This window comes from Lepisma saccharinum, chromosome 1 (assembly GCF_977018435.1).
Source record: "Lepisma saccharinum chromosome 1, izLepSacc3.1, whole genome shotgun sequence".
Taxonomy (NCBI): Eukaryota; Metazoa; Arthropoda; class Insecta; order Zygentoma; family Lepismatidae; genus Lepisma; species Lepisma saccharinum.
This window is the reverse complement of record NC_139229.1, coordinates 98,383,383-98,402,954: the sequence shown is the minus strand read 5'-3', so window position 1 is coordinate 98,402,954 and position 19,572 is coordinate 98,383,383. Positions and strand designations below refer to the sequence as shown.

Below are 19,572 nucleotides of genomic sequence, written 5' to 3'. Positions count from 1 at the left end.
CAAAATCTATACTTCTTGTAATACCTTCCGACGAGACTTTGCTTATTTCCAACTTGTTTTCTGTAAACTCTGAGAGACTCTGGGTCTTTGTAATATTTTCACTCAGTAAAAGACTCTTTGTGTTGTGTTGTATATTAACAGTTAAATTTTAAAAGCAAGTCTTGTAGTAGAACCTTCCAACGGGACTTGGCACTTTTCTACCTAGTTTTCTGTCATATCTAGCTAAGAGACTCAGGGACTTTCAAAATTTTCACCCAGTTAAACACTATAAATGTTGTTACATTTCTGTCACCTCTAACTGAGAGACTCTGGAACTTTGTAATATTTTTACCCAGTAAAACACTACGTGTGTTGTATTGTATATTAACAGATAAATTTTGAAAGCTAGACTTCTAGTAATACCTTCCAACAAGACTTTGCTTATTTATACAATGTTGTCTGTTTCCTCTAACTGAGAGACTCCGGGACTTCGTAATATTTCACACAGTAAAACACTATGTGTGTTGTGTTGTATATTGAAAGATAAATATTATAATATAGTATTCTAGTAAGTCCTTCCAACGGGACTTTGCTCTTTTCTACCTAGTTCTCTGTCTCCTCTAACTAAGAGACTCGAGGACTTTGCATATTTTCACCCAGTAAAACACTATGAGTGTTGTTACTTTTCTGTCACCTCTAACTGAGAGACTCGGGGCTTTGTAATATTTTTACCCAGTAAAACACTACGAGTGTTGTATTGTATATTAACAAATACATTTTAAAAGCTAGACTTCTAGTAATACCTTCCAACGAGACTTTGCTTATTTATACAATGTTTTCTGTTTCCTCTAAATGACAGACTCTGGGACTTTGTAATTTTTTCACCCAGTATAACACAATGAGTGTTCTTTTGTATATTTACAGATACATTTTAAAAACTAGTCTACTAGTTATACCTTCCAGCGAAACTTTGCTTAATTCTACCTTGTTTCCTGTCTCCTCTAACTGAGTGACTCTGGGACTTTGTATTATTTCACCTAGTAAAACACTCTGTCTTGTGTTGTATATTAACAGATACATTTTAAAAGCTAGTCTTTTGGTAATACCTTCCAACGGGCATTTGCTCTTTTCTACCAAATTTTATGTCTCACATAACTGAGAGACTCTGGGACTTCGTAATATTTTCACCCTGTGAAATACCACGAGTGTTGCTTTATATATTAACATATAAATTTTGAAAAGCTAGTCTTATAGGAATTCCTTCCAACGGGACTTTGCTCTCTTCTACCTAGTTCTCTGTCTCCTCTAACTAGGAGACTCGAGGACTTTGCATATTTTCACCCAGTAAAACACTATGAGTGTTGTTACTTTTCTGTCACCTCTAACTGAGAGACTCGGGGCTTTGTAATATTTTTACCTAGTAAAACACTACGAGTGTTGTATTGTATATTAACAAATACATTTTAAAAGCTAGACTTCTAGTAATACCTTCCAACGAGACTTTCTTATTTCTACAATGTTTTCTGTCTCCTCTAACTGACAGACTCTTGGTCTTTGTAATATTGTCACCCAGTAAAAGACTCTGTGGTGTGTTGTGTTGTATATTAACAGTTAAATTTTAAACCAAGTCATGTAGTAGTAACTTCCAGTGGGACTTTGCACTTTTCTACCTAGTTTTCTGTCACATCTAACAATATTTTCACCCAGTTAAACACTATAAATGTTTTTATTTTTCTGTCGCCTCTAACTGAGAGACTCTGGGACTTTGCATATTTTCACCCAGTAAAACACTATGAGTGTTGTTACTTTTCTGTCACCTCTAACTGAGAGACTCGGGGCTTTGTAATATTTTCACCCAGTAGAACACTACGAGTGTTTTTTTTTTTATATTTACAGATACATTTTAAAAGCTAGTCTACTAGTAATACCTTCCAGCGGGACTTTGTTTATTTATACCTTGTTTTCTGTCTCCTCTAATTGAGAGACTCTGGACTGTAATATTTTCGTCCAGTAAAACACTATGTGTGTTGTGTTGTACATTATTGGATATATTTTAAAAGCTAGTCTTCTAGTAATACCTTTCAACGGGAATTTGCGCTTTTCTACCTAGTTTTCTGTCTCCTCTAACTAAGACTCTCATGAACTTGGAATATTTTCACCCAGTAAAACCCTACGAGTGTTGTATTGTATATTAACAGGTAGCATTTAAAAGCTATTCTTCTAGTAATTCCTTCTAATGAGACTTTGCTTATTTCTACGTTGTTTTCTGTCTCCTCTAATAGACTCTGGGACTTAATATTTTCACCCAGAAAAGCACAATGTGTATTGTGTTGTATATTAACAGATGAATTTAAAGCTAGTCTTCTAGTAATACCTTCCAACGAGGCTTTGCTCTCTTGTACCTAGTTGTCTGTCTCATCTAATTAAGAGACTCTGGGACTTTTAATATTTTCACCCAGTAAAACACTATGTAAAGTAAAGTTATTTTTCTGTCTGCTCTAACTGAGGCACTTTGGGACTTGGAATATTTTCGTTCAGTAAAACACTATGAGTTGCTCCCGCTGGTTACGGGCAGGTGTGGTGGTGATGCATTTATCTGCTTTAGCCTCCGTTGTCGGGTTCCATAGATAACAGCAGGTGTTTAATATTGGAAAAACGCCTCAGTTAACGTCGTATTTTCCCAAAATTTCCTTTTTTATTTCTGTAAGGATAATATGGAGACAGAACGAGGAGATTTGACGAAGAGCAACTCCTAAAATGTTGTTCCAGACCGTGGCCCCTCCTTGCTTCAGCAGTAGCCCTGTGCTGGTGGTTCCGCTGTATGGGTGCATCCTCGCGAGAGGACGACGAAGCTGCCCCATTGCTGCGAAAGGTAGTGTGTGCAGAATCGTGCATCCTGCGTCGCTGACGCCGGACTTTCGCGTTCGCTACGCGGGCACCTTTAGAGCAATAACATGTGCATACACAGTTTTCCAGTTTTTCATGGCGAGCGGTCCGCGTGCCTTTACGTCTAGCTATGTTGGCTCTCCTTGTAGCGTTGCTACATTTAACACTCTTTAATGTGGACGGCATTATTCTTTGACATCAAACAATGTGAACAAAGTAGATAATTGCTGGTCATTACTTGCTGCCTATTTTATTTATATATTAGCCAGAAATACAAGTACAAGGCACAGAAATTCCCCACTCTTTCTTTCTCTTCCTTCGAGACACGACCGGACTTGGATTCCGGAGCTGAGTAGTTATTGTTATTCGACACGTTCTTTTAAAATACCTATATGAAGTGGCGATACGATTTTGAACTTTAGAATCTTTTCAACTGGTGGACGTTGGAGCCCATACATATTTACGCTGACTTGAGTATACATAGACTTTTTCCAGTGAAGGGGTTAAACAAAACAAAACTATCTTCCAGACGGAAACACTTATCAGAGAGAGGAAACGAAATTCCTATATACATTTCGAAATTTTGACCATGCTCTATTTGCAATTATTTTAAAGGGAAATAACACTTATTTTTTTCAGTTATTCTCCATCCACAGAACCCACTCCACTGCTGCTTTTGGTTCTTGGCACGACCACCAGAGTCCGCTTGAAAGGAAGAGAAGAGCGTGCGGATTAAAGTGTATGTCGTTGTGTACGGGCCGAAGAGGTCGCGTAACGTACTTGAGTAAATACGTTGCGTATTTGCACGGTTGTGTATGCGCGCCTTAAACTTTTGGGTGCGTACGAAAATTACGGTGCGTACCATCCGCAGCTCCACAAATACTGTCGGATTTCTACGTTGCGTGTAAGATTTAATGACTTCGACCTAATCTTACGGCTGTGTATGGGCCGCTTTACTCAGGACGAGGGCCAGTACAGTACGTTCTTGGGCCAGTGGCGAAGCGTGACATTCTTACGTAGTTATCGCAAGATTTGCTAAATGTCAGGGTCGATCTTTCAACGGAGGGAGGGCAAAATATTTCTCTGCGATAAACGCTAAGGTCACTGCCAATTTAATGTAAACACTAATACCACAGATCTTACGACTACAAAAGACATAATTCTATCCCATACGATGAGAATTATTAAATATGATTGAAACTGAAATGCAAACACCTCAATTGTCGCGGTTAAAGGTAAGAAGAACCTTTGTGGTTCGCCGTCAGTTGTTTTGATAATGAAATGAAAAGGATATTAATATCGTACATTGTGTGCTTTTCCTCTTAACAAGTGGAAATAGCAGACATTCGAGTGGTGTCCCCAGGATTTTCGAAGGGGGGGGGGGGGCGGTTACGTGTACTTTTTAGTAGTCATTCCTCAAGTCCTCATTTTGTCATCTTTTCCTGCCTTTACATTCTTATCTTTTTTAAAGAATATTGAGAGCATAAGCAGAATTATGATCTTCACCACCCTTCCTTGAGCACGCCACTGGACACTCGGAAGAATCTTGATGACTCCAGACAAACCCTGCTGTGGCTGTAAACATGGGGATGGGTCTGAATGAAGGGCCTGTTATGTTATGACCCAGACCTTCAAGAGTGGGGGAAAGTACAGGTCGTTGGACCTGTCTGCATATTCGGAAGCGTTCGGTTGTTCTCGGCACCGGCAGAGACATTCGCACCATTCTGCGATGAGCTGGGCCGACGAACATCATTGCCTTCAATAGGAAACTTGGCGGGAGGGTTCGGCGCGAGAGGTAGTACTGGGGCCTCATTTCGATGCGCTAAGATTAGCGAATCTCTTGCGTATTTCGAGCTGTTTCATGCTGTCGCTTGGCTTATTTCGCACAAATATACGAGTCTTCCGACTTATTATTTTTACTGCTTCTCTAAAATATATAAAGGTAAAGTAAAGTGCTCCCCTGTGCTTAGCACCACGCCATGAATGCGCATAGGGGTGTGGGGGTAACGCCCCACACTTTCTTGATCCGGTCGTGAGTAGGGGTGATGTGATCAGCATCACGCCCCTGACCGCTACGGGACGCGCCCTGATTCCAGTCTCCTGGGGAAAGGGTAACAACTTTTCTTCTGAGATTTCGATCAATGTATGTGACCGGTAGCCACCCACCATCGTGAGGAAATTGGGGGGCTACGAATAAGTAGCATAATCCGGTCATAGAAAAACCTTCAACAACATCTGGCGGTTGGCCGTTCTGACGAACACGTCACTCCCTAACTGGATGATAGCCCATCTCTGCTGATGTTTGTGGAAGTGAGTGAGGCTGACAGTCGGGGGGGGGGTTGTTATTTTTATTATAATATTAATAGAAAATTCTATTAAAAAAATCAATCGAACAATGTCGGTCGAATTTAAGATTGGACAAAAAATGCTGTATATAGAAGTGAAATGGGTCACCACTAAATCACGCACCTGGCACCACTTACTTTCTATGAACCTTCTCTGTTAACTTCCAGTAGTTAGCCGCAAGTCTAAATGACTCCAAAATAACATGCACACTCTTCTAAGACTGTTTTAGGCTATTTTATTGTACAGACTACATTTTTCACTTGAAAGTAACTATTCTATTAGTTGTTAAGCAACATTTTTCCCTACAATTTCTGTGCAATGGATAATGAAACTAAATACTGTTGATTAAACATAAATACCCTTAGAATACTTTCCCATATTTATAGCTACAGTGAATAATTATTTTGTCATGGTTGCGACAGATAAAACACTTCTTAACAAGAACTATATTTTAAATTGTGTGAATTTTCAAAGGATGAAAAGCCGGACCCTGTGACTGAGTGGTTAGCACATCGCGACGCCAAGGGTAGCGGGTTCGAATCCCGCTCGGGCATGGTTGTTTGTGAATGTCCATTCATCAATTTCATCATTTCATCACTCATACCCATCTTCGCAAATTAGCCAAGAGGCACAAAACGCAAAGTAAAATAAAATAAATCAAATCAAAAATCAAATCAAATGATGAAAACTAAATTATTTAAAACAAATAGAGGAAGTAATTGATCTTTCAATATTGTAGTGATATTGGAAGGGAAAATGTAATAGTTAAAGGAGAAATAACTGTGTTTTGGTGTCACGGGTGCGACAGAATACAAAACAAAAGTAAATAGAAAAGTTAGAATAAACAAACAATATGTAAAATATCTTCTACTATTAACTGAATTATGCATAGGCCCTAATACTTGAATTTCTATCGAAATGACAATTTTAGATTGTTAACTCAGAAATAAAATTACATCATTGCATTTATCTTTAAAAATATAGATTCACGGACACTTTCTGGAATGCCCCTGTTCGAGTTCAATACTGTGTACAAATCAATAACGCATTTACTTTATGTAGTATTGGCGGACACAACAATATGATCCGATTCCATGCAAACGATGAATATGGAAAGCTCGTTGCTCGTACTGTAGCACACAAGTGCAAATATCGTTTCTGAAGAGGTAAGATGCAGCAAGATGAATTTCTTTTAATTCCACTTGCTGGCATGGCAATGGTAGCGATGAGGTATAATTTTTAAGCAATGTGTTTTGTTTGGATGGGCAAAAGCAGGAGCGTACTGGCTTCTATGGCAATACCACTGGTGGAGGCAGTGCTCGAAGTGGATATATTTAAATGGGGGATGTCTTCTCGAGCTTTGATGCTAGCTGTGGGATGTTCCTTTTTAAAAATAGGTGCGGAATGTAAATTAGGGCGTGCTGCCCGTTACGATAGAACTCATGTTAAGTAATTCCCGAGCACGGCAAAATCTGATGATATTGAAAGCAAATGAAATTATGGTTGTATTGAGACTTGAAGAAAAGAGAAAGAACAAGTAGGCGTTTCTTACCAGCAATGCTAAAATAAATAAATAAACTAAAGTAAATCACACTGGGCTGTATGAAATATCTAAAATCACAAACTTGAATAAACAAATCAAGAAACAATTCTTAAGAACAATGCTAACGAAAGATAACGAACCACCGGTGATTTTTGTTGCAACTGCCAGCGGTCTCGCTTTAATTCTTAACAATCTGCGCTCATTGTAGGTCAAATAGCATAGACTAATAAGGCACTAAAGTTATTGGCGTATTTGGTTGTAAATAGGTTTTGAAGAAGGGGTGCTGAAGAACATTATGGATTGTGGACACCATGGAACCGCCATGAGGCACATGGTAGTTCGGATCTCACTTTACCCTACAGGATCATCCGATTAAGCCTATCTGTGCATTAGGTGCACTTAAAACTCATAAGACACGTTGTTGTACGGAAACGGAAAAGTCGCGTTGAGATCATCCTCCGAAAGATTACGTGACTACTTGAATGTGGCAGAAAACTGACGTGAAATAAGAAAAGCGACTGTAAGATCCAGACGGAACCATTAATATTTTTTTAAGCTATAGCCTCTTTTAAAGTCAAATCCCCCTTTTGAAATTCCCGAGGACACAGTTGACTTTTGGATGTAATACCAAGTGGGCTGTTAATTTCGGAATAGGTTGAGAAAAATACACTTCGTGAATAAAACTTGTGTTAAATATATTTTTAATTGTGAATATGTAGTTTCAATGGTATGTGACATACGAAGTTCTTTACAATTAACGTTAGGCTATAGTATGAATAAAGTTGGAATTATTTAGGAACTATACCGATTTTCTTTCTCTTCTTCTTTTACAGGAGGACAAAATGGAGACTGAAACAGACCTCACAGAATCAGAAGAGTGTAAGTATTTATATTACATTCACTTCTATTTATTTGTTTATTCGGAATGTTAATAATAGTTAGTTTTCTCACCAAAGTGGTAAGTGAATGCATTACGCGATTTCAGGTGTCCTGGTGTTCTTGGCGTTCACCTACTTCATCCATTTATGATTCATCCGCATCGCTGCGATTGGCCCAGAGAAGTAGAAAAGTTGAGTAAAATAATAACAAAAAGTACACATGTCTGTAATAGCCGAAACAGTAAAATATAACATTATTCTACGTTGACTCCTCCTCATCGTCACGATTAACCAAAATTTGCAGAAAAGCGACGCTAAATATTAACATTCAAAATCAAGTAAAAAGAAGATCATTTTTATTTTGGCGGGGGAGGGTGTTGCTTTGGTTGCTTCCCAAGCGAACTACTTGTTTATTTAATGTCACGTGGACACTTCGGAGTTGTCAGAAATAAGTACTAGCTATACCATCTGTACCATCTGTATTTTTTTTTCATTTTTTTAAAATTTTGTATCTCTCTAGTCTCCATCCAATACAAGAACGAAGTTATCAAAATATTTCCTTCAACAGACCAATATTCCCTCCCCCTCTCGACCGGGCACTCAGCAACACAGTCGCTTACAGACATAGAACGCCCATTCCCAGACCGCGATTCCAACCCGTTACTTTGGACCATAATATTGCAACTCTACAATTGTACGTTTAGGTTTAGCTGCAATTCTACCATAATACACTCCTCTGGCATATTGTTATATTAAGCACAAAAGTTTGGAATATTGTTGTGTTAGGCGATAGGTTTTGATTCATTGGTGTTTTAAGTCTAGATGATGCACAGTAAAGCTAATCGGGACTGAACCTGCAGTTTAAAGTGGGATCCGAACCACTATGTGCCTCCACCTGGAATCGAATTCGGGACTCCTTCATTACAAGGCTACGACGATTGGGCGATTGATAATAGCCAGGGTGGCATATGTAGGCGAAAGGAAGAGAACGTCCAGCAGACAGATGCCATGTGTTGTTGAATTCCAAGATCTTGCCTATCACCATATATAAAAATATTCCAAACTTTATTTGAGGTGTGTAATATTCCAACAACATTTATCCGACCACCGTGGCCGAGTGGTTAGCACAGTGCGCTACGAGTCCAGAGACCCCGGGTTCGAATTCAGACCTGGACATGGGTTTTCTTTGTAAATGCGCCTTCATCAATTTTATCATTTCATTCTCATCGTCGCGATTAGCCAAAAGTGGCAGAAAAGTGACGATAAATAATAAGTAAAAAATTAAATTACATCTCAATACATGGTTGATTCATTTAATTATTTTACTTCGCTTTTTTTGAGTTTTGGAAAATCGCTTATATATCTATTCAGTGGTGGCAAATTATATGGCCTTTGGCTTGAGACCACCGACTAATTTGGCTATTGTTGTTGTTGATGATGTGAGTCACAATAGTTCAGTCGGTAGGACGTCTGTGGGGTTCCCAATATTCAGGAACCTGGGGGGCAATTTTTATGGATTAAAAGCGGTCTGAACGTGTTGATGATGACATCACCTACATCATGGATGAGGTCGAGAATGTTTTGGCGCTCATCCTTTCTGTATCTTCTAGTCGAAGTTAGCCAAAAGTGTCAGAAAAGCGATGTAAAAGAAACTAAATCAATCAATCATTCAATCTCTGCGTCGTCATTGTATGGTGCAATAACCTGTTGTCTCAAACCAATTACTTTTGTAGTAGATGTGAAGTGGATTTTATGTGTGGTGGTGTGGTGTGGTGTTTCCACTTAATTTAGATTCATTATGATATAGTATTATACCATAAGAAAACTAATTTAATTCTAATTTCATTCTAATAATCTCACTTATTATTTCTATATCTTAAGCTATGAAGTTTCATTTCTGAAACAAACCTTAGTTTCAAGAATCTATTTAGTATTTATGATACTTTTGATAGCCTGTGCATTGTTCCATAATCCTACAAAGTAAATAATGTGCATGTTATTATACCCATCACAAAATTTGTTACACCCGTGACAGGCAAGAAATGTTTAAAGAAAAAGTATGTAGTAATATTTTTTGAAACTGAAAGCATATAAATGTCGAGTAAAGTTTGCTTTGTGAAAATAAAATAAAATAGTTTCAGTAAACCCATATATTTCACAGAGTTTTCTGAAATACTGAGGAATATACTCAAGTCATGTCTTAGAAGTGTCACACCCATCACAATTACAAAAAAATGTATTTTCTGTAGATGAAAATTGAGATGAGAGAGGAATATTCTGAAATTAAATATCTTTCATCAAGGAAAAATGAAATTGGTTCTGAGAAAATATTTAAAAAATGAATGTAAATTTGTCTGAATGTCACACATGTCAAAATGGAATTGCCCCTGTATGGTTTCCTAATTGTGGATCATCTCGTTTCAGCTTCTGGAGACTCACCCAGGAAGTTTCCAATATGCCAGCGAACCGAGTCGGTCATCAACTCCCTCCTGGGGACGGTGAGCAACATAAGGACAGAGCTGGAAGCCCTGGACAACTTGCAGCAGCAGGTGTTCGCTGCCCAGAAGAAGAGGCTTGAAATGGTGGAGGCTCAGCTCGCCAAGTCCCAGGGGGACATTGGGGTGAAGCCTGGAAAGTAGAAGAATTAGCTCCGACTAAATTCCAGCAAAAGAGCCTGTTTTACTCTCACGTTTAATCAATCAAAATAGAAAAGTGGATAAAAGGAAGAGCACTGTGAACTGCGTTTGGAATGACACGATTGTTGCACTCTTCAAAGCCAGTCTTCAGTCTGGAGATAGCCATCGCTTGAGCTTCGGCACGTTTTGTTTTCCTCTATATTGTTTGTAAATTACTGATTTTTTCAATGAACAAAATAATATCTGCATCAAGTGGCGAAGCAGCAAAATAAATCTATCAGAAAATTTACTGTTGTAAAATTCATTTTGCGAAGCCGTGAATGTGTTTAATTTTTCAATATATTTCCAGTTTAGGGCAAATTGGGATCTGAATAAATACGTTATCATCGGACACTACAGAATATGATTTCCCCCAAAGCATCCCAAATTTAACTCAATCAATCAAGCATGTTTTGTTCCGGAATATTTTAAAAAGAAAGCAATGAAGTTTACAGAAGTTTCAAGCTATTGTACGGTAGGATTGCATGTCAATAGTTTGTCGCCTACCCACTAAAATCCAGATGTATGATAACACTACAACCCAAGGGCGTGCCCGGAGCAGGGTTTCAGATGTTCAAATCCTGTCCCGGAAATTCCCTCAAATTTTAGAGGAAAATTCTAGAATAGTTTTCAGTACCTGTAACAGTTGTGTCCTAACGGTCGTGCCCAGAAAACAATTGGAGGGTGTTGGCAAGGATATTTGCATTTAAAATTTGATAAAATTTTAGTGTTAAAACATATATAGCCTATTTGTTTGTAATTTCCATGCCAAAACTCTTTAATTGCTTTGAGGATGTGACGTCATTTGTCTCTCTTAATTTGTCTTGTATTTTGGCGGAACTTACCCACTCGTAGTAATTATACTTTGCTTTATTGAGTATTTTTAGTGACGCAACACTCGGCTTCTCAGTATGTTCTTTACAGTTCGTACACAACACAACACCATACAAATGTATCTTTTCAAAAAATATATATATCTCTCTTTTTAAAACTTGCAGATTAACATATTCTGTAGTAAGATATTAGCCGATTTCCGATCTCGCCACCAAAGTTCCCGAGGAACCAATTCATTTTTCTTGCCAGAAGTGACAGGAAAACAACGTAAAATAGTAAGAACACCATTTGTTGTTAAGGGGTTTATGTCCCCGTATTAGGGGTATGTGCAAATAACCTCAGTGCTGCCGACCCCATACTCATTCAATCAATCAAAGCGAGATCTATTTATCTCGATTGATAATATTTGCAAAAGAGTATTTATTACATTTTTACATCACATATTTTAAAATACACTATTTTATTGTACTTACATCACCTTTAAGAATACAAATACTACATATTACTTATGATTAACAACAAGTTTATTGTATTACATCATACATTTACATTAATGTACATAATTTTAGTTTTCGGGAACATGTTTGCAGTAATAAGGATATAATTTTCATTAACAAATGTCTTATACAATAACTATTTAGGAGTTTCCAAAAATAATTACTGAACCCACTTCGTGTTCGTCGCATTTGATTTGCACTGTTTACTTTAGAATGCCTCCATTCCTTTTTCTTTACAATATGAATGCATAATCACTAAGTCCATCACCTTCCACAACAGATTAGACTTTTTCTCCTCCAGGCGACATCGGTAATTACTAAATTGGCGCAACATCCTGCATTCCTCCACCATTCTATCGATTTCACGGTCAATCTTCGTAGCTTCACTATTCAGTTCCTCCACGTTCTTCAACTGCTTTCCCGTCAAACGTAGAAAATGATCTTTTATCAACAATGAACCTGCAGTGTCGAAGGCTGGTGATAGCCTAGCAATGTCAATTATTCTGGTAATATATCCATATGGTTCACCTTCCATTATGAAATTAAAGATTTTTAGATGAAGCTCGGGCGGGAGGTCTGTAAGCGTAACTGTAGCAGCCATATCGCCTACCGGTCTGATTTTCTCTGCTCTAGCTTGGTAACAAGCAAGGGGTATCAAGTCTTGCTTATTCTAACCATTGAGTGGCGCCGCCACTGTCTGAAAATGTAATCAATGTAAAATGTCTCGATAATTCACACAGTCTAGGAAACAAACACATTTCTTTTGTGGGATTCTAGTTACTCATTGACATTCATTCAATTATAAAGTATATTTACCGTTAACGTTTTTAATTGTGCTGTTGAATTTCTGTCTACTTCCATTGTTTCATTTCTTTTATCAGTTCGATCTTTGCGAAGCTTCGAGCGCGTCAACAATCGCTATTGTTTTACCAACATGTTCATTTCATACAGCTCAACAATTGCAGATTTTTCTAACTCTGGAATGTTTGGACAATTATAAAGGAACTCTAAAATAATATATTAACCGGGAGTGACTTTAAAGAATAACATTCCTGGAGATTTCTTTACAGCCTTCAAACCCTTTACATTAAAATGTTCTTCAAAGCTTATTTCTTGAATATCAGCTGTTACCTGTTTGTGGTCTACTCAGTGCCGGATCTACAAGCCGCAAAACCCTGCAGTGCGAGGGGCCCGGAGACAAGTAAGCCTTTATGGGGCCCTCAGCCTCTGACATAGTACAGGGTCCATATATGCGTATGTAAAGAAATAAACGTATAAAATATATATACAGGTAAAGCACATACCACAGTGCTGTGAAGCACATTAAGGGTATGTGGGGTAGGGCCCTACATATTTTCGATGTCGGACATCTTGGAGGTGATGTGATCAGCACCACGCTCCACCTGCTTTTACCCAGACTGGGTATCATTTGATTTGAGGCTGGGTAGGCCCAGGAATAGCTTTATGAGGGGACAAAGCAGGAAAAACTCCAACCTTAAATCAAATCAAGCTAGAATTTTACGAGAAATGCAGTGGTGAAGGTTTCTTCAACCTATCTTTAATCAGGTAAAAGTTATGACTGCATGATTGTAACAAATTTATCATTTTCCAGGTGTGACGAAACCAGGGCCCCCAGTTCTCGTTTGTCCTACCCCCTCCCGTTTATAGGGGGCCTAATGTATAACTTTCAACATATTACATAACTTTTGCACACAGAAACTTCGCACACAACAGGTGGGAAATTACGCAGTATTCTGCTCTGAAATGGGCAGAATCAATAATGTGCGACCATCACTCAGTTTGAGTGTCTTTCTTGTGCTTGTGCGTTTACTATTTCAGTATTTCCTTTTCCAAAACAACAATGAATTAAGAAAAACGCATGGTATATTATGAATGAATATGTGCGAGAATAGAGGAAGAAGCATGGGAATACTGTTATCTTCATGCTATTGAATGAGCCAGGTTCATTGAAAAATAGGCACCTTTGCTTCCCTTCGGAAAAGTCAAACAGAAGTTGAAAATATTCTGTTTTTTTAATATTCCACTGTTTTATATAATCAGGGTAACCCTGATTATATAAAACAGTGGAATATTGAAAAACAGAATATTTCCAGGTTAGTACGTTTTTTTTTTTACATGTACCTGTAAACATATGTGTGCTACTTCATACTGCATTGATGTGGCTGAAAGTTGCAGTGTTACATATTTATACCAATGCTTAATGAACGTTAAAAACACTCGAAGGCGCCAGACCGCGGAGTCCCGATTTAGTAGAGCCAAATCCTTATTTCTGATTACATAAATGTGGATATTTGTTTTATAAAGAGTTGGATTTGTGTAGAGAAAAATTGATTGAAGTTACCTCTCAATGACATATATATATATATAAATTGGGGGGGCGGCGGCGATAGAGTAGACAATTGGGGTGCCAAAAATCGACCTAGCCTGGATGAAAATTTTATCTTGGGCTTTCTTTTTTATGTAAATATCACAGTAGTACGGTGAAATTCTTGTCCAGCTAATAAAGTTCGATGGGTCCTGATATATATATGTTTTGTTGTCAAAGATAGTTATTACAATTCTTCAAAGGTTAACTCAAGTGTATTAGGTCCCAACTTAAACCCCGCCTCCCTCAAACATAAATAAATCAGATTTTAATGCTTTACTTGGCATTGCCCCAACCCACCACCCATCTTTGAAGAAATCGGCGCCTATGCACATCACCCACTTACCATTTAAAAATTTTCAGTTGAACTCAATAAAACGACCACCAATGTGGCGGACGTCCGCTTGGAACACCCCAATGTAGTTAGTTCCCCTAAGTCCAACCTGTTTCTATCATGACCAACTGTACCCAGCCTAACTCCTTTACTTTTTGTAGGATGTTCGGGGTCTCTTGAATCACCCTCTAGGCCCGTGACTTTGTCAACATGAGATCAAGAATTACACACACATACACACATATAATATATATGTGTAATATATACTGGATGTCCATAAAGTCTCACCCCACCCTGGGTTTGTGAGAACGACTGTAAATAGGAAGAAATGGCGAAACATGTATTCCATGATGTTCAGAGGGAAACGTTTTGAGGCCAACCATTCCCTACCCGGGCCCCCCACAAAGGGGTAGGCTGGGGTCGACTCAATTTTTTCAAATAGTAAGGGGGTCGAGGAATATGTTGTTTGAAAGGTCTTATCATAACAACAATAATACAGCAAATCTGGGGTCTCTACGTAGCTCCAATTGACAATGGCGTGAAATCAAATGTGGAACATGATCAGCATTGGACAGGACTCCAACTCCTACAGTAGTAATCCTAGACAACAGTGGGAGCTGGAAAAATGTAGCATGATTCGGAAATATCCTAGCAGTGTCTACAAATACGTACACCCCCCCCCCACCCAAGAGATGGCAAACGTCCATACACAAAACCGCATATCATCGCGCCCAGGAGGACACGGACCGAGTACACCACTAAAAGTCAAATTGAGCTTACCAACTATTTCCAGAAGATGTTCGAAATGAGCCCCATTCACTTCTTGGCAGTAGAACAGACGAGTATGAAATGCACGTCGCACTTTGCTGAACGTGTCTGCTGAAATGTCTCTACAGGCTGCTATTATTCTTTGTTGCAGATCAGCAAGACTACTAGGTTCTGTTTTGTACGCAACAGATTTAAGGTGACCCCAAAGGAAAAAATCTTTCTGAGATAAATCAGGCGATCTCGCAGGCCATTCGAGGGTACCACGACGGCCTATCCACCTATTGGGATAACGTATCTGCTCACAAATTAACCTTCTCAGGTCTTTGCGTATGGCCTTCCGTCACAACATGGGGATTAACATCTGCCCATACTCGAATTTTGTGATTATTAACACAGCCATTTAGGAAATAAAGAACTATCGTCACTGAAACAGATGTTGTGTAAGAATTTCTCGTTGTTAGCAATCCTGTCGCACATAATTTCGCAAAACTCAATTCGTCTATCGAAATCATGAACTCCTAGTTCTTGCTTTATCTGCATTTTGTAAGTGAAATTTGTGTAAATTTAACACCTTACTGATAGAACTCCGTGGAATGTTACTTGCTTCTTCTATTTGTCTGAAAGACGTTTCAGGGTTTACAGTCACGCGTCCTATAATTTCCAACACCGTTGCCTCATCGATGTGAGGTCGTCCTGGTTGTCGTCTGTCATTGACGCTTTGCGTTTCACGGATTTTTTTCACAAAGTCTGAAACATACTTATGGTCAATACTAGGACGTTGGGGATACAATTCGTTAAATCGTCTAGCAGTGGCACGGTAGTTTCTGCCACATTCACCGAAAAGAAAGATAATTTCCACTTTGTCTGCGCCAGAACGCGCGCTTACGGCACTATTCATTTTTCTCGTCGTTGCAACCACTTTAACCACCAATACACACACACACAAACAAACAGAACCACGGTAACGGAAGATACAGAAAACACGTTAGTAGAACACAGTGTGTACGACACTACAACTCTTCTACGTCCAGTATTTCAAAATCACTTCCAACTTTTGCGGTCCGGTCTGTTTGCTTACGAGAACACAAGCAGAATGGTCCTGTTGAATCTTCATCGCGGTAGTAACACTGATTACTTGGTCTGGTTCGATACTCCGTCGGTATTATCCTTCAAAGAAGTGAATGGGGCTCATTTCGAACATCATCTGTAAATAGTAGGTAAGCTCAATTTGACTTTTAGTGGTGTACGTATTGTAACAACTTGTAACCCCCCCCCCCCCATTTGCCTTCAGTTGACATTGTGCATGTAACTACGTGCCTCCTTCACCATTTGCCTTGAGTTGCGATTGTGCATGTCCGTCCGTGTCCTCCTGGTAGCAATCTCAGGGGGCGCGATGATATGCGGTTTTGTGTGGGGACGCTTGCTATCTTGGGCGTGGGGGGGGGGGGGGTTGTACGTATTTGTAGACACTGCTAGGATATTTCCGAATCATGCTACAGTGTAGGAACATTTTTCCAGCTCCCACTGTTATCTAGGATTACTACTGTAGGAGTTGGAGTCCTGGTCATGTTCTACATTTGATTTCACGCCATTGTCAATTGGAGCTACGTAGAGACCCCAGATTTGCTGTATTATTGTTGTTATGATAAGACCTTTCAAACAACATATTCTTCGACCCCCCCTTACTATTTGAAAAAATTGAGTCGACCCCAGCCTACCCCTTTGTGGGGGGCCCGGGTAGGGAATGGTTGGCCTCAAAACGTTTCCCTCTGAACATCATGGAATACATGTTTCGCCATTTCTTCCTATTTACAGTCGTTCTCACAATACCCAGGGTGGAGTGAGACATTATGGACACCCTGTATGTGTATATATATAATGTGTGTGTGTGAAGGTGGGTAGGTAGGCAGAGGAGGGCATTTGGTAATATTTTGCGGGGGGGGGCAAGATTTGTAGATCCGGCACTGGTCTTACTACTGTGTGAAGAGCTGAGAATTGGGTTGACCGACGGGAAAGGTGGAGGGGGAAGCTTATTGTTTCACACATTCAGTAATGAAAGCTTTGTTGACAACGCATGTTTGCTGTTCTGTGTGCAAAGAAAGGGAAGGGTGGATTATTACCAAGAAATGGACAGCTCAAGATTTGAATCCTGTTTTAGCGAAGTGAGTCATGAATTGAAACTAAACAGAGTATTAGTAGCAGACAATACACTACATTGTCTAATATCACCAATTACAAATCATTCTTTTTGTGTGTAAACTTGAAGTGCATGTGTCTTATAGGAACGGGTGTATTTCGAACGAAGCAACCAAGTTTTTTCACAAATGTATTTATTTCTAAACCAAAAACAATAACTCACCATTATATTCAAGAGAGGCCTGTCGTTTACTTTTACTTCTTTTCGTTTTTTTACGTGCTCGACACATACACACACACCCTCGTGTTTCGAAGATATTTCGCGATTTATATTAAGCAATGACACAATTATTACATAATTTATGCACAGAAGGTCCTTTCAAAATTGTATGGTTCAGGAAACAAAAAGAAGCAAAAATACATTTCGCTTGACATACATGTACAGTGGTGGAAAAAAGTTATTCCCCATAAGACTTTAATGGCAGTAAATAATGCCGGAAAGGTAGACAACACACATTGCACCTTTAGGTGATCGGGTGATTCTGTCTGTCTCAAGGACCAACTCGTCTTTTATGCAATAGCCAACAGACGCAGGAAATGTAGGAAAGTCACGTGACATCAGGTGGAATGTTGTTCGTCATAAAATCGCCTTTTCTCAAGCCAGGTCGCAGAACCGACAAGAGTTATAGCCTATGTTCGAAAATGATTCCCCTAAAACCGTTGAACGAAACGCTAAAATAATTCTTGCCTTAATTACAAAGGCTACTATACTATATGTGCCGCGGTAGCTCGGTCGTTAGGGAGTTTGATTACCATGCGAGAGCTCTGAGTTCGATCTCCGACTGGGGAGGATTGGAATTTTGTCCACCTGTTCAAGTGGCTCCGGCGCCCACCCAGCGTCGTATAAAGTGGGTACCTCTAGGAAACTTGTGGGGGGGTAAAGGCGGCCAGGGGCGTGGTGATGATCACATTATCCCCACCTTCGGCCGTAACAAGAAAGTGTGCAACCCTAACTCCGCACCCCCTACACGCCTTCATGGCTTGGTGCAAAGGTAGCACTTTGCTCTTTCATTTACTATACGTCTTGATTTTGTCGGAACAGAACTTTCTAATTTCTATGTGGACTTTCTTCCAAGCTTCGTAGGGATGTGAATAGGCTCCAGTTTTTCTTGACACAATTCATTCATGTTATATTTCGTTATAAAAACCACGGCCTATATCCTGTGTGTGTGTGTATGGGGGGGGGGGGCTATAATTCAAACATGTGAGGTGATACTTTTCTCACTACTCCATTCTCCAATTCTTCGTATCCGAAATAACTCTCAATTCCACACACTGAAAATGTAGCATTTCCTACATCTTAGCATGCAAATATCTAGCAGCAAAGTAATGTGTAGGCACATAGTGGTTCGGATACCACTTTAAACTGTAGGTGCATTCCCGATTAGTCTTACTGTGCATAAAGTGGACTTAAGACACCAAATCAACCAACCTTCAGAATCCCGTTATCGTCCAGATTATCGAAACCAGAAGCTTCGTCGCGAATAACATAAGCAGGAAGACAATGTGAAATTACCCAACACAAACGACGATACAGCACGCGTTCTAAAATGAAGAAGAATACGTAAGTTGAAAGACCTCGATAGACACACACACTTTTCCTCCCCTCAATGGTAAGATTTCTTTCTTGCAGAGAAGCCTTTAGGTAGGGCTTCAAGGCCACGACGAAAAAGTGTTTTACATGCAATGACGGGACCAAAACACGGGTCTAGTTTGATATGAAAGCTGTGTTCCTCCTTATTTTGTACGTCATTGATAACAGGAACACGGCCTCGTCTGCAAACCCTAGTTTCGTAGAGCAGATGTCTGTTCGCCACCCTTTGGTTCCGTGACCTTCGCTCGTAGTTAGCAAGAGTGAATAACTCACCAGATACCTGTTGCCTGTGAGCTTATACAGGAATATATATTTCGTTAGCGTCTGTAAGTATTGTTTCATCTGCAGTTATATCAGTTAACGTTCGAATTGTTTCCTAATGGTTACGTTATTTATAAATTAGTTCTTTCTATCTATTTGTATGGGGGTTGGGGGTATACAGCCTGCATGTATTATTTTTTTTCCTGAAACAAGAAGAAATTTCAAGACAAAAAAGAGTCCTAGAAGAGTAGTTAATAAAAAAGAAAGAAGAAAACGAAAATGTAAATGTTTAAATAAATTATTGCATAGATCGAGTGAATAATATTTTCTCACGGGGCCTCCTCGATGGCGTAATGAGAACGTCGTCACCTTATAATCAAGGGATCCCGGGTTCG

General features: G+C 39.2%; 1 protein-coding gene and 1 long non-coding RNA gene across 2 annotated transcripts in view; both read left to right on the top strand.

Moving 5' to 3' along the window:
* The window catches only part of LOC145998506 (ionotropic receptor 25a-like), a 211,554-nt gene that overhangs the window by 130,788 nt on the left and 61,194 nt on the right, over window positions 1-19,572 (top strand). The window lies entirely within an intron of this gene.
* LOC145998558 (uncharacterized) lies at window positions 6,316-10,723 on the top strand. Its single transcript, XR_014443328.1, has 3 exons — window positions 6,316-6,377; window positions 7,588-7,633; window positions 10,057-10,723. It is a non-coding gene; the product is annotated as an uncharacterized LOC145998558 (long non-coding RNA).